General features: G+C 51.8%; 1 protein-coding gene across 3 annotated transcripts in view; it reads left to right on the top strand.

Moving 5' to 3' along the window:
* ASCC2 (activating signal cointegrator 1 complex subunit 2) overlaps positions 1-16,783 on the top strand; it is a 1,015,237-nt gene that overhangs the window by 403,232 nt on the left and 595,222 nt on the right. The window lies entirely within an intron of this gene.

Here is a 16,783-nt window from a genome sequence, read left to right as displayed (position 1 = left end):
TCCGCATTGGTGGGGTTCCGGAGACGGCCCTCAAGGGTAAAATGGAACTTGAAGTCGAGACTCTTCTCAGAGACCTCCTGGGTGATCCTCAACTTTCCCCATTTTTCACTATTGAAACGTGCCCATCGTTCACTGGCCCCGCGCCCCAAACCAGGTGATTTCCCCAGACCAATTATTGCCAAGGTCCTAAGCTTCAGCGACAGAGACCACATTCTACGTCTGGCCCGCGAAAAAGGGGAACTGAAATTTGAATCCCAGACTATCTGCATTTTTCCCGACTTCTCGATTAATGTCCAAATGGAACGCAGACAGTTTAATGGTGTGACAAAATTGCTCAGAGAGAGGAAAGTGGAATACGCCATGTTATTCCTGGCCAGGCTGAAGCTCACTCACCACAATAAGCTGTATTTTTTCACGGTCCCAGAGGAGGCGGTGAAATTCATTGAGGCCCATATCCCGGTCCCGGGACCGGCAGGTGACCCTGTAGATGAGGGTTGAGCCTGCGTTCCTTGTATCTAATGCTGGAATCAGTGTGATAGTGTTACCACTCTTGTCATGTGTATTCTCTCTGAAATCCCATGTATCTTTACTCTTGTGCATTCAGGCATTGTTGTGATTCATTGTGCAGTCTCATGAAACGTAATGTTGGTCATTGATGCAGGGTGTACGGCTCGTTGTATTTAAGCTGTGATCTGCCATTCCTATACCCCCTGCTCTTCGTACTCTACTATGTTGTCTATTTGAAAACCCTGTTTAGTCACCGCTGTAAGCTATTTGGTGTACTCCACTGCCAATCATTGTAGTCGGGCTCACGGCAGCAGCTTCCCCCACTGCAGTTGCAACGCCGAGTTTGGCTTGTTTAGTTCTCTGGTTGCTCCCCTGTTGGATGTGGGGGCTTGGTTTGCCCCGTTGGGCGTGGCACGAAAGCCACAAGACTTTGGGTGGGTTCTTGGGCACTGCTGTGTTGGGGAAGGCAGTGAGGGAGGGGGGTGGTTCAGTTGGGGAATGTTTTAACAAAAATGGTGAGACAGTGGTGGCCTTTGGTATGACATATCTGGCCATTGGTTTGGTGGCCGGCACTCGTTCGACAAACTATGACACACGTTACTTTGATCCCCCCTGAAGCCCTACTGAATGGCCATTAGGCTAATGTCATGGAATATTAGAGGGCTCAGCAATTACACAAAGTCATGTAGGATCACGGCTTATGTCCAGAGGCATGGGATCAAAATACTTTTCTTGCAGGAAACCCACGCCCTTGCACATCTCTCGGCCTCGCTCGCTCCGGCATGGGGCCCCAACAGATACTACACGGTGTTCTCCTCCCAGTCCAGGGGAGTCCTCACCTTGATTCACAAGACCTTGGAGTTCTCCCTTCGCACTAGCCATATCGATGCCAGCGGTAGATATGTGATTCTCCACTGTTTCCTTGCTAATGCAGAGTGCTTTCTGGTTAACACATATGCCCCATGCATGGATGCACCCGAGTTCTTCGACCACATCATTGACATCCTTCTAGGGTATGTGGGGGTTCCTATTATCTGGGGAGGGGACATGAATCTCATCCTGGATTCCGACTTGGATAGATCGGGTGTTGCACCAAGAACACTGTCCAGAGCCGCTCGCTGTCTCCAGGCGCATATGCTCACTGCTGGTCTGGTAGACCCCTGGAGAGAACTTCACCCAATGTCGAAAGAGTTTACATTCTACTCCTCTGTCCATGACAGCCATTCCAGGATAGACCTTTTCCTTCTCTCCGCGGGGCTCATGGGCAAAACACTTACCACACAGATCCTGCAACGCACGTCATCGGATCACGCCCCAGTCACGTTGGACATTGCCCTGTGCCCGGCCCTCCCCCAGCACTCTAACTGGCGGTTTAAGTCAGATGCTCTGCATGATATTGTCTTCAGGGCTGACATTCTCGCAGATATCACATCGTTCTTTGATAGTAATAAACGACACGACACAACCGACGGGGTGAGATGGGAGGCCTTTAAGGTCTACATCTGGGGCATGTGTATCTCCAGGGAGGCTGGAGTCCTAAAAGATATTAGGAATTCCCTGCGCCGCTCTGAGTCCAAACTTGGGGAGTTGGAGCGTGATTATGCGACCAACCCCTCACCATCCAAGCTTGCACAGATAAGAACTGAACTGGACTTGTTCGAGTCCTTCGCCCGCAGCGAGATTAGATATCTTGCCCGGCCCATTGCGGCCCGGAAATATGGTGAAGGAGAGAGGCCGCGCCGCACCCTCGCCCGCCTCGCCCGGGCGGAGGGCGGTAGAGCTCGAATCGACAGTATCATAGACAATGACGGGATACGTCATTGGTCTGACAGGCCTATTCTCGAGACCTTTGCAGACTTCTATGCAGCCCTCTATGCCCAACAACCGGAGCACAGCCCGCAGGACCTGGATGATCTCCTAGATCGCATCCGAATGTCCCTAATATCCCTAGCCACCAAAGAACAACTAGATGTTCCCTTCACCCTTGAAGAAATCACTGCCGTTATATCGGCTCTCCCTAAGGGCAGAGCTCCTGGTCCGGATGGTCTGACCACCGAGTTTTATCAAGAACATGTCGCCCTCCTTGCTCCGCGCCTCTACGAGGTCTGGGAGGAGTCACTGCGTCTTGCTACCCTCCCCCGGTCCTTGCGTGAGGCTGTTATCACCGTGATCCCCAAGCCGGATAAGCCACTGGATGAATGCGGGTCCTATAGACCTTTGTCACTCATTAACACTGATACCAAAATCTTCGCAAAAAATCATTGCAAATAGGTTTCTCCCCATCATGAAACACCTGATTCACCCAGATCAAAGTGGTTTTGTCCCGGCCCGCTCCACTGCCTTAAATATTCGACGACTGTTTAACGTCATCTCGAGAATAGACCCCAGAGCCAATACTGTGGTCGTGACGCTGGATGCCCAAAAGCCGTTCGACATGGTCTCGTGGCAGTATCTGTGGGCGGTGCTCGAGAAGATGGGAATTGGCCCATACATGCTGTCCTGCATCAAACTCCTTTACACTTGCCCCGTGGCCAGGGTCCTAGTGAACTCTCACTTGTCGGCTCCCTTCCCCCTCCACCGGGAGACTCGACAGGGGTGCCCGTTCTCTCCCTTGCTATTTGCGATGGCCATCGAGCCCATGGCCGATAGCGTACGAAACAACCACGTGAGCAAAGGGATTCGCCTCCGGGAGGCCCCCGAAATTATTTCACTGTACGCCGATTACGTGTTATTATACATTAGAGACCCCTCAGTCCACCTCGACCCGATCATGCGGGAAATTATCAAAATTGGCACACTCTCGGGCTTCATCATAAATTACAGTAAATCAGAAATCCTGCCCCTCACGCCCGCGACCCTCCAACCTGCATGCGAATTTCCTCTCAAATGGGCTCCGGAGGGCATCAAATACCTGGGGGTTCATGTATCCCTGTCAAAATCCTCCTTATTGTCCGATAATTATGGGGCCGCCGCACAATATGCCAGTGCCAAGATGGAAAGATGGCGTAACCTCCCCCTCTCACTATCAGGGAGATTGTCCCTAATAAAAATGATCATAGTGCCGAAACTCCTTTACATATTTGCTAATGTTCCACTCTGGCCCGGGAAACAGTACTTTGCCGACCTGCATGCGGGTTGCGCCCGCTTTCTATGGCATTCTGGTGCTGTGCGAAGAAAGTGGCAGCATATGACCCTTCCGTATGAGAGGGGCGGCTTCAACGCACCGGACCTCACCCAGTACTGGATTGCCGCTCAGGCCCAGCACGCTACATACTGGTACCATCACCAGGACCCCCCCCCCCGCATGTTAAGCTTGAAATCCTGGCGACTGAGGGGGTGAATGTCATGTCATTAATCCTCTTTCACTCGTACCGCTCGGAGGCCCCAGCTTACCCAGTGACCTCTACTATAAGGGCATGGCGGCAGATGCTGAAGTCTGGCTCTGGCTCCCCCCCGTATTACAAATGGCTCCCCCTCTGGTCTTTCCCCGGCCTCAGCCCCACACAAGATAAGCCCCTCATGCGTCACTGGTCGGACTTGGGATACAGATCACTCTCCGACCTGTTCCCTGACGGGACATTCATCACCCCAGATACGTAGAAACCAGGGCACTCTAAATCCTCTCTGGAGCTCCTACAATACTTTCGACTTAGGGCGGCGGTCCAATACATGTGGCCTTCATATCCGGAAGAACCCCCTGAGTCCCCTGAGGTCTGCTACATCTCCAACTCTGCGGGTGCTAGGGGCATTGTATCCTCCCTTTACAAAATGTTGATGGCGCGAGTTGCAGAGCCCCCTCACACTGCTAGGGATGCCTGGAGCAGGGATCTGGGTTTGGACATCACAGATGTTATGTGGACCAAAATGTGCGTGCATACACGCAAGGTCTCTCTTAACTCCAGAGTTAGATGTGTTCAATACAAGCTACTCAATCGCCTATACTACACTCCCCATGCCATTGAGAAATTCGCCCGGGATCAATCCCATCCCTGTCAAAGATGCAAATCTAGAAATGCGGACCACGCCCATATGTTCTGGTCCTGTGGGGCACTGGCCCCGTTCTGGAATGCAGTGCTTGAGACCCTCTCTGAAATAGTGGGGTTCTGTGTTGACCCTGAACCCCTCTCTGTTCTGTTTGGGCTTTGGGAGGGAGCGGAGGCGAAACGGGAGGCTAAATTTCTGAATGTGGCGGCGGCTGTGGCCAAGAAATGCATTCTGCAATGCTGGAAGCGCAGATCCCCCCCCTTCCCTGGAAATGTGGCTGAAGGCCCTTACCTGGACGCAATCTTGCGAAGAAGACTTCATTAACATGTTGCCCAGTAATGCCCGTCCCCAAAACATATGGACGGAGTTTTGTAGCTATTTGAACCGTAAAGTGGATCTGGAGCTTTTGTCATCTCCCCCTTCTCCTGACCATGGCTCAGTTCGCACTACATGAGGAGTGTTCCATTGTGTTTGTCATCTGCCAAGATTATATGTGACCCTCTGTAGGGTTTGTGCTTTTCATTTAGGATCTAATTGTGAACTGTGTGTTCTGGTTTGACTGTAACTTGTTATATGCCAACCACTACTTCTTGCCAATAAAGAAAAGTTTAAAAAAAAAAAAAAGATAGCAAGAGAGCTCAAGTGTGGGGCGTCCGGTGGGAGGGGTATAGAGTTTCTGATAGTAGGCAGCGAATGTTTCAACAATGTCAGAGTCTTCCGTCATCAACTTTCCCTCCGGAGATCTGATAGCTCTCACATGACCTCTGCTTAGTTCATGCTTCTCCAACCAGGCCAGGGTTTTGTTGGCTTTACTACCTCGTTCATAAATTTGACTCCGGACCAGTTGATGTGCCGTTTGTGCGTTGTCCAGGGCTATGTTGCTGAGGGCTTCCTGTGCTGTGATCAGGGCTTCTTTTGCTTCTTGAGTGTTATGCGTTAGGATTTGCCGTTCGTATTCGAGTACTTGCTCCTCTGCCTCCCTGACCTTTTGGACATGTTGTTTCCGATGGTTGGATATCGCTGAGATAGCCTCCCACAGAGAACCGTTTTGTATGCCTCCCAGAGCGAGATCGGGCATTCCACTGAGCCCTTGTTTATTTCAAAGTACTCCGTCGTCTTTTTTTCCAATTCTTCCACGATTTCAGGGAGCCACAAGTGGTATGTGTTCAGGCGCCAGTTGCTATCTGGACGTTGACGGGCATTCTTCAGGGTTATAAGGAGCGGAGAGTGGTCCGAAACTCCTCTTGCAAGGAGTTCAGCTGATAGGAGTCTGTGAGTTGCACTGCACGGAATGAAGGTATAGTCAATTCTTGAGAGTGATTTATGTACGCTAGAAAAAAGGAAAAGCCGGGTTCGTCACTGTGAAGTGAGCGCCATGTGTCTATTAACCCTAGCGCTTCGGCGAACGCGGCAAGCGATGTCGAGGCGGGTCGACTTCCAGGTCTCCTGTGCGACTTGTCGGTTGTGACATCCATCACTTCATTGAAGTCTCCTCCTATTACCCATAGGCTGGCTTCCTCTTCCAAAAGTAAGTTCTGCAGCACTGCCAGCAGTTCTTTCGTGAGCGTAGGGGGGGGGCGTAGATTGCGGGCGTAGATTGCGGCGAGGCCCCATTTCTCACCCCAGATATCGGCGAGGAGAATCGCATAACGGCCCCGAGGATCAGTTATTAATTTCCGGACTTGTTGGGGAACTCGTTTATGGAGTATCATTGTACCCCTGGCGCCTCTCGTGAATCCAGCTTGGTAGGTGTGCGGGTAATTGTAGCGTTTGAAGAAGTCGTTGTTCGTGCCCATCAGATGTGTTTTGTTGAGGAAAACTATGTCTGGGGAATATCGGTTGAGATACTGATGCACCAGTCTCTGTTTCACACTGGAGCCAAGGCCATTGACATTCCAGGGCAATAAGGATAGCGTTGGTGCTTACTTTATCTGCGTGGGTCGCGTAGTGGGACATCTGGGCGGATCAATGATGGTCTCGTGCATTGCCGAGGTTTGCGGAGGTATTCACCAGCGGGAGGCGTCCAAAGGTTGCCGTGTGAGTGTGTGAGCGATATCTGGATGGTTCGGGTAACATCAGCCCTGCCGTTAAACAGTTTTTGATTACCATGCCTGTAAGTGTTGTTGTCATGCCTTCTCCTCCTGTAATTTAAATAACGTAGATCCTTAAAACTCTCCCCACCCTGTACTTCCCCCCCCAACTGGGAGCACCTGTCGCCCAAACATTAAACTTATAACTAAAGAACTTCTTCGGGATGACCTGGACTGGGGTAGTGCCTACACCGCATGACGCATTGTTGCATTGAAGGTTGGCCCCCATATTACTGAAGCCTCAGCCATTCTCTGTGGGGCTGTCGGTCAGATGCTGCATGGTATCTCCACCTGCGTTTGTCGGGGATACAGGGGGCAAGGATCGCCCAGGCCTGGGTTTCTGCGCTGACGGGTCAGGCGGTGTGCGTTTTGTTCTAGAGTCAGTGAGGACTCGTGTTTCTAACCAATCCCAATGCGTCTTTGGGGTTGTAAAACAGATGGGTGGTGCCCTCATAGTGGACTTTAAGCAGTACCGGGAAGAAAAGGGGATATTTGACAGACAGCGACTGGAGTTTTTTCTTGACTGAGTCGAACAACTGGCGGCCCTTTCGAACTTCCTTGGTGTAATCAGGGTAGAACCTGACCCTGTAGCCATTGTATGTGATCGGGCAGAGGCCCTTGCCATTTGCAGGATCGCATCGCGGTCTCGGTAGTTCAACATGCGTGCAATTATTGTTCTAGGCGGGGCTCCAGGGGTAGGTCAGCCAGTGGGCAACCTATGTGCCCTTTCTATGGAGAAGAATTTGGATAATTTTTTGGGAGCAAAGACATGCGCCAGCCAGTCTTCCAGGAACAGTTCCACGCTGGGGCCTTCCTCCTTTTCCGGTATTCCAAGGATCCTTAGATTTTTATGCAGCGCTCTCCCCTCGCTGTCCTCAGCGCGATATTCCAGCTGTGTAACTTTCTGGGTGATTGCAGCAAGTTGCCCGCGGTGTGTCCACGCAGGGGCGGTGCCAAAAACAGTGGAGCGTGCTTCCCACGAGTGCGGGCTTCTCTTCCGGGGCCGCCAGGCGCTGGAGGATGCTGCCGTATGTGTAGGGGGGCTCGTTTCTGCAGTAATGGTGTTTCGCAGGAGCTGTTCTGCGGGTTGTCTCCCACCACCCCACCTCCACCGCAGCCCAAATGTGCAGAGGCCTTGCATTTGGGGGTGGGGGGGACAGTCCTTCCGGCAAATGTGGGATCGTGCTGCCGTTCTATTCACTGGCTTGGCGCCAGCAAGTGTTTATCTTGACCCCATGCAGTTCCGTATGTGGGCTTCACAGGCCCTGTCGCTGGTCCAAGTATTTGAGGGGCCGTGAAGGGGAAGGGTGGAAAACAGGGCCAGCTCCCAGTCCACCACACACTCCTACCTCACCGTGGCTGGGTCCGCTGCCAACGTGGTGTCCACCAGCAGGGGAGCGCAGCACTCTGTCTTTCTTGTCGTGCCGCGGCTCTACCCTGGGCGATGCAGTCTCACTGGGGGGGAGGTTGGCGGTGTGGACCCAGGCCTGGGGCGAGCGCTCCGGGTGGTTCGTGGGTCTGTGCGTGGGGGACAGTGGAGCACTTCCCACGTAGTTCTCCGGCAGTGCAGGAGGGAGGGAGGGGGCTGTTCAGGTGCATTGCGCCACCAGGGCGAGAGGGGTGCGTTGTATTCGTGGCAGCAGGCGTTCCGACCCCAACACCTTGCGACGTCTCAAGGATCAGGCTGGTGGGAGGGACCCCCATTGTTGATCCAATGGTGCCAAAAGAGCGCCACAGGGTTCCCCCTCCTGTTCGCCGACGTTTCTCCGGCACGTTCTTTTGCCCAGGCTCTGCAGTGACTATGACCAACATTTTATCGATACACAGGGCACAAGCTAGTCCAAGCTGTTTCCAAACAAACTTTGTCTAGGTGGATAATCCTCACGATATCAGAATGCTACAGGCTGGCAGGTAATTTGCCTCCTGAAGGTTTGAGAGCTCATTCCACCGGGGGCATGGCTACATCTACAGCCCTTCAAAGGGGTGTTCCAATTAGAAATATCTGCCAGGCTGCAACATGGTCTTCCATCCACACGTTTACAAAACATTACTGTCTGGATGCTTCCCATATTCAGGATGGTACGTTTGGCAAAGCAGTACTTTGCTCTGCCCTTCAAAATGTTTAAAATTGTAATTCTACACCCTCCTCCAAACATATTACTGCTTTGGGAGTCCGTCAAAGATGAGGAATACGTGGGAGGACACAATCTATTCGAAGAACAAGTTACTTACCCCTAGTGACGTTCTTTCGACTGGATGTTCCTCCCACATATTACTCATCGCCCTCCCAACCTACCCCTCAGTAGAATTTCCCATGCTATTATAGTTTCCGTTCCACCAAGGCTGAGTACTGCCATGCCCGTATTTATGGGCATCTCTGCTGCAAGAGGAGGGGAAAAACAGAACTGAGGCCAACAGGTGCTGCGCAGGCTATATATACCTTTAGATGACATCACCCTTGACGGAGGCCTTCGACTTGACGCCACCGACGCTCAGCGCCCTCTACCAAAAATTATTTCTGAATCAACTGAAGCTGGACATTACATGTCAAAGATGAGGAATATGTGGGAGGAACATCCAGTCGAAAGAACGTTACCTGGGGTAAGTAACTTGCTCTTCTCTCCCAGAATCGGAAAACCTCAGCTTGAAGATGCTTGACTTCTTCGCCAAGGTCCCAGCGCTGATTTCGTCGGCCTCAGCAACAACGGTACCGCTGGCTCGAACTGGACCCACTGCATTGCCACAAACGGGCAAGGGAACACTCCTGCATGCTTACAGTCTTGGGCCTGGACCCCAAGAATGACAATGTCTCATGGTGCCAACAGGCACTGCTTTTGGGCGTCGAGGCCTCTGCACCAGTTCTGACCTAGTCTTTGACTCTTTGACATCATCCACTCCAATCAACTTTGTGGACGCTGGAGTTCCTCTGTAATGTGCCCCTCTTCCAATTGGGCCATTTATGACAAAAATGTGCAAGATCTTTAAAAATGAAGGTGACATTGGTGTCCAGATAGGAGATAAAACCCGAAAGGAATTTTATGGGGGAGGTTGAAGTCATCCAAGACCTAGCCACAGATCTTCAGGTGGCCAGTGGTTTTGACACCTTCCCTGAGCTGGATATTCTGCCATCCCCCCCACTCCTGGTCAAATTCCCTCTAGAGGTTGATGGCCATGGTTGTTGACACCCTGGGGTTATCGGCCACGTTCAGACCAAAAGTCAAATTTAAATGAACGGACAAACTGGACGAAGGACCCATGGAAACTTGGCTACTATTCAACATAGTGGCAGAAGCTCCTGTGCTAGAGGGGTGGTAAAGAGCCCGCCTCTGCACCTGGAGTTGACGGGTAACTTGCAAGGAAGAATTGCCCTCCTCCTTCGGACCCAGCATTACTGTCAACCTATGTCTACCCGGATGGCCTGATGGTACAGGCCGCAATAAGAAATGTGAAGATGTCCACCTTTCCTTCTCTCCCTCCGGATAAGAGAAAATAAGGGACTTGGACATCTGTTGTAAGGAGGTGTTTGCCTTGGGCAGCCTAGCCCTCCGAGCAATAAATGTCTCCTGTGCCCTGGCAAAGTACTCTTTTGGTCTTTGGTCCGCAATGGCCAATGCAGCACACCAGATCCCTGAGGAAGCCCTGAGAGAAGAATTTCTGGCATGGTACATAATCATAGGGAGGCTTCCCATTAGATCCTGCAGCTGGGACTCGACACAGCTGAGAAGGACGGTGGTAAGGCGTCACTCCTGGATGAGGACATCAGGCTTTGCGCAAGATATGCAGGCAATGCTTCTGGAAATGCTCTTTGACTGGCAGAACCTGTTTATGGCCAAGGCAGATGACACCCTTCAAAGGAACCTTGAAAAGGCGCCTTGAAACACTAGTGTATAGGCGCGTTATAAATGCCATATCATATCATATATCAGTCCTCCAAAGTGACAGCAAAGTCTTTGGGTTAAGGTGTACAGCAAACCTTTTCTCCATTTACAAGGGGTAGGGGTTTTCAGCTCTCTACCTCCTATGTCCCCCGGGGAAGAGGACAGGTGGAACCTTGGAGACTACAAGGCAGGCCCTTCTCAAGAAGAAGTGGCCCTGGTTGCCCCTAGAGATGGAAACGGCAACTGCTTTTGTCCCCTCTGCCAACCAGGGTAATAAAGCTCAGTGACATTCTGCCACGTGTCTCCTGCTGCGGAAGAGAGTTTCCTTGTTTGGAATTGTCTAAACCACATCCGATGCTCAGGCTTTACAGGTCGTTCACCAGGGTTACTGCCTCCTTTCATTTAGCGTCCACAAGACCATTTTTCTCATAACACCAACTTGCCTTCAGATCCCCTCCTCTTTGAGGAGGTATGTCTGCTTTTTTCAAAGAGTGTGATAGAACTGGTACCGTGCTCCGAACTAGGCAAGCAGTGGTATTCAAATTATTTTCTGGTTCCAAAGGAGGACAGGGGCTTGCTCCCAGTTTTTGGTCTGTGCTTAATGACTTTTTACCTGCGAAAGGCCTACTATTACACAGTACATAACTGTGTTTATTATTTGCAATTTGTAAACAAAACAGATGCTTGTACTTATTATCAACATTACTTTGCTAACATATTGAGGTGGTAAATAAAATGATGTATTGAAAATACAGACAGATGGCAATTGGCCAATGCATTTCGGGTAATCTATATAAATGACCAAAAAGTAAAATAAACAAAAGGGTTATTTAGTTGAATTTCAGCTGTATGAAAATTACGAACAACCGAAAATATCAAATAAATATCCCATTCGATGTCATTATAGTGGACAGGGAGCGCAGGGTTTGCAGGAGTATGGCCCGCACCCTTGATCACTACAATCGCGTCTGGGGTTGCTGAGGTGTACACGGCGACCTAAACACTAAAGTTTGAAAAAGAAAATAAAGGACCCTGCAGTGCCGGTTCCCATGCACGTAAGTGAAAGCAACCGGCGTTGCAGAGAAATGAAGGAATCGGCGGCACACAGCAAAGTGTGCGGCCAAAAGAGAATTAAGGGGGTTGAGCGGGTTACCAGAAATGTCCATGGGAGAAAAAAACAAAAGTCATTTTCGTTTAACTTCGTTTTTTTCTCCCTCAGACGTTTCTCATTCTATCAAATCATGGGAAATTTCGGACCTGTAAAGGTCCTTCTCAGGGCGTGGTCTCTAAAACAAGATACAAAGAAACATGTATGGTGACCTCTCCAAGAAAATCATAAGTAAACTAAATGAATGATACATTAAAAAATATTGACTGTACCTCGCCTGTGAGCACAGAAAGAAAAAAAACACCAATAAAATCATGTGTTATAGTAGAATAACAAACGTTAGCCTACTCATAAAACAGAATAAATGTGATCACTGCGCCTCCCGTAACTGCGCTTCCGAAAATGTCGACGCCAATTATGGCGTGGCTCAGTGATCAGAGATCACTTTTGCCCACATGCCCCGCAATACTCCAATCCCAGTTACCTGTACTGCGTCGCACTTCTGTGTTCGCCGCCGACTGTCCTGTACTCCTCCAGTGTCTGTTTCTCCCACTTACGCAGGGCTGTGTTGACGCCGCTGGGCCCTTTTTAAAACAAATGTTTTTTTTCCCCCATGCCCTGCTTACCGTAATGGTAAGTGAGTGACACCCCCGGACTCCCGACTCCCGTTACTGAGACCAAGAAGAGCGGGGAACACCCCCACAACCCCTGCTCCACTCGGGCACAGTGCAGTAATGGGAGTCTGCATTTTCTAAAATGCATACAGCGCAGTAAAAGCGCAGTCAGCATTTTAGAGTCGCACTGATGGGCCGGTTCCATAAAACAATTTGTTAACATTCACAAGAACGCAGAATATTCATAATTAAGCAATACCTTGAAGATCACACAAACTGTTAAGCAAATAATTCAAGAAGCTCAGGGAGCTATTGATACCAAGTTACGTGGTAAGACCGAAAGAAGAGCAACCATTCTATAATATAAACCCAGTAGCCCACATTTGTAATTGGACATGTCAGTAATTTCTTTCTGCGTACTGCTCGCTAGTGTACAGTTACCTTGTTCTTATAATAAACAGCCTTACAATTCATTTGTGACCTGCTCCTTTCTGAAACTGACAGTGAAAGCAGCATCTCAGCTGCTAAATAGTGTCTCTCTGCAATGTCATTAAATCAACTAGATGTCAACTTTACATTAGAAAGTAACTTGATGACGTTTAAATGTAAATAAGGAAGACGAATGGTGCCATTCTGTCATGTCATGCGATCAGCTGGACGCCCACAGGACGTTAGAAAGTAACATGAAGTTATTTTAACAAAGGAAACGTCACAAACAGAATAAAGACATGAAGGAAGATAGGAATGTGGGAAAAGCAAACAGAATGATCGGGGTGGGTGGAAAATAGGAGAATGCCATCATCATGTTAGTAACATAACTCAAGGACCAATCAATCACCAATTCCACATTAATCTCTCCATAAAAGAGAGTTAAAATAGTGCCCAAACGGTGGTAAACCATATGATGCCAATATAATTATGATTCAGCTGAAATCGCAAAGACTGACACCAATGTTACATAGCAACGTACATGGAAAGGCCCTGATTCATCCGGCGAAGGCCTCGATTGAAGGAGTCGTGGCAGCCCTGGCGAAGCCTTTGGAGGCTACTCCAGTGGAATAGACTTCTGGGCCTACAGTTTCCCTGCCACCCCGGAGGGAATAATCTTTTCAACCTATCGAGAAGACCCCTGTGAAACCCTGGGACGAGAAAGAGGGGGGGCACAGTAGCCATAACGGACACAGATAACACCTCCGAAGATGAGCTGGCTGGCGTCAAAAAGATCCTGGACAAGAAATTCGAGGAAGTCTGGTCCTACAGGAGGGAACCCGACGAGGCGGACATTGAGAGCAACAGTGGAGCCGACGAGGAGCCGCGGGCTGTAGAGGAGACGGAGGATCCCACGCCCCAGCTGTCTCTCCCGTCGCAACCGATGCCTATGCCACAGGACAACTCAGGAGCGATCTTGATGACTATCCGATGGCTATCCAGACCCTGTGTACGGAGAGAAGGACAAGGTTGCCCTTACCCCCAGCGGACGATCCAGCGGCGCCTGGACCGTCGGGGAGCCCACCAAACAAGCAGAGGCGAATCCATCCTCCCCCTCTTTTCCAGCCTTCACCTCCTTCCCCTCCACGGATGAGACGGGAACGGAGACGGCGACGACAGGGCCGGACGACGACGACGGTGGTAACGATGGGATGGATCTCCTATCACCCCCTGCCCGGGCCTCCCCCCCGACGAAATTGGCTCCTTTCACTCCATGATCGCCACGGCATCAGAGCTTTTCCACCTTTGTCCCAAAAAGCAGAAGAAGGAGGGTTTCTGGGACAAGGGACTATTGCTGCTCAAGAACCCGTCCACAGATCCTGCGAAAAGGGACCGGTATGAGAAGTACCGGGTCCCAGATTCCGCCCCGATGTGCCTTAGAGCTCAGCCGTCCCCAGATTCAGTGGTCTCTGCGGCAGCCAAGAAGAAATCGGCAGGAGCGACGGCATCAACTTCCACTTCCCCACGGGACGGCGAGGAGAAGAAGCTGGACGCCATGGGATGACGAATCATCTCGTCGGCGGCGACGACCATCAAAGCGGCCCTCGCGATCGTGGCATGCTATGACAGGGAGCTGTGGTTTAAGATCGCTCCCCTCCTGGATTTCCTGCCGGACGACAAGAGGGCGGAGGCCCTTGAAATCCTACAGGAAGGCGAGGTGGCGTCAGACCACGCCATCACGGTGGACACGGACATCGCTGACACCAGTTTTTGCCAGATGGGCAACGGCGTTTGCCGGCGCAGGTAGCTCAAGGCCACGGACTTCCATCAGGACGTTCAGACCAGGGTACTGGACGTGCCCTTCGACGGGAAAATCCTGTTCGGCAAGGCAGTAGATGAGTCACTGCAAGCCATCAAGGCGGACACCGGGATGGCCCGGGCCTTGGGTTTGCTCCATCAACAACGGACCCCCGGAGGCATGTCTCAAGGTGCCTCCAAAGGAAGCGGCCTGCTCATTGTCGCAGTAGGCCTACAGAGGCCGCAGCAAGGCCGGGGGACATCGGCGTCGTCGCCATGGAGGCAAGGGCGGCATGGACTCGGCGAAGCAAGATTGAACTGGCCGTGACGCTGGGCCCCCACCCAAGCACCCCGGCGTGAGGCCGGCTGGCGAATTTCATCAGCATGTGGGAGTCCATCTCCACCGATCGTTGGGTGCTGGATGCTCTGGCCCACGGGCACACTCTGGAATTCCAAAGAAAGTGTCCCTGTCTACCACCCGTGGCCAGGAAGGAAAACCACGTGCCACAGCTACTTCAGGAGGTACGAGCAATGCTGAAAAAGGGCGCGATAGAACTCGTCCCGAAGAGGCTCCGGGGCTCTGAGTATACTCGCGGTACTTCCTCGTCCGAAAGAAGACCGGCGGTTGGCTCCCCATCCTGGACCTTCGCTGCCTCAACAAATACATGAAGTCCCAGAAGTTCCGGATGGTCACCCTTCAGCAGTGCTGGGACAGCTGGAGGAGGGTGACTTCCTATCGTCGCTGGAATTGGAGGATGCCTACTTCCACATCCCAATACACAAAGGACATCGAAAGTTCCTACGATTCGTAGTCCAAGGGCGACACTACCAGTTGAAGGCCCTACCCTTCAGTTTGAAGTCGGCGCCGAGGGTCTTCACCAAGTGCCTGGCACCGGTGGTGGTTCGGCTGCGCCTGCAGGGGATCCACGTATACCCCTACCTGGACGATTGGCTCATCCAAGCAAAGTCAAGAGAACTCGCCGTCGATCACACAGTGAAGACCGTCCGACTGCTCACGGATCTGGGATTCTCGATCAACTTCGCGAAATCCCACTTGGTACCATTGCAAGACGCCTTGTTCCTGGGCGCCAGACTCAGCACCGTGGCGCGATTGGCTTCGCGGTCAGAGGACAAGACGAAGGCCATCCTGGGCAAGGTACAACGGCTGTTGACCATGGACACGGCCAGGGTATGGTGCATCAAGTCCCTACTCGGCATGATGTCATCGTGCATCTACCTTGTGCGCCTATGCAGGTTGCGGATGCGACCACTCCAGGAGTTCCTTGATGCCTGTTGGATGCAAGCAGCGGGCAGTTTCGAAGACAAGATCTCCCTCAACGAGACGTTCCGCCAAGCGATCCGGTAGTGGGGCAACCGCACGCATCTAGCTGCGGGTATGGACTTCCAGACCCCGACACACCAGGAAACTGTGACGACGGACGCCTCCCTGGATGGGGAGCGCACACCGGAGATCTCCACGCAAGAGGCCTTTGGCTCCCGGAGGAGAGGTCACTACACATCAATGTCCTGTGTCCTGGAGCTCCGAGCCGTGTTCTGGGCCCTCAGGTCGTTCCTCCCGTCCCACAAGGGCAAGGTGGTGAGGGTCTTCACCGACAACACCACCACGATGTTCTAAATCCGGAAGCAAGGGGTCACCAGATCCCCAGCCCTGTCCAAGGAAGCGTAGGATCTGTGGCACTGGGCCGTTGCCCACAGGATGTTCCTGGTACCCTTCCACCTGGCAGGAGTAAAGAACACAGTTGCTGACTCACTCAGCAGGGAGCTGCGCTTGTGCCACGAGTGGGAACTCCGGCAGGATCAAGTGGATCTGCTTTTCCGACGATGGGGCAATCCCCAGATAGATCTCTTTGCGACGGCAACGTCCAAGTGTCGGAGGTTCGCCAGCAGTTTTCCCCAGCCGGGGAGCATGGGCGATGCATTCTCCTTCCCCTGGGATGCCCTGTTCCTGTATGCGTTCCCGCCGTTGCCTTTGCTTCTGCGACTCATCAATCAACTCAGACGGTCCAGGTGCAGGATGATCCTCTTCCCACCGGCATGACCGAGGCAGATATGTTTCCCGGATCTTCTGGACTTGTCAGCGTCCCCCCAGTCAAACTGTCGACGGACGCGGATCTTCTCACCAGGGAAGGAGGCGCCATCCTATATGACGACCCAGGATTGCTGAACCTGCACGCCTGCCTCCTGCAGCACTAGAGTTCGGAGGTTACAATATCCCGGCGGACTGCAAGCAGGTCCTTGCAAAGGCCAGGGCATCCTCGACTCTTAAGTGCTATGGGCATAAATGGAAGAGGTTCTCTGTCTGGTGCCGTACACAGAAGATCAACTCTCTATGGATTACAGCCCCTCAAGTGCTGC

The sequence above is a fragment of the Ambystoma mexicanum genome, chromosome 10, assembly GCF_040938575.1.
Source record: "Ambystoma mexicanum isolate Mex_15411 chromosome 10, UKY_AmexF1_1, whole genome shotgun sequence".
NCBI lineage: Eukaryota > Metazoa > Chordata > Amphibia > Caudata > Ambystomatidae > Ambystoma > Ambystoma mexicanum.
This window is presented reverse-complemented; position numbering and strand designations above follow the sequence as displayed.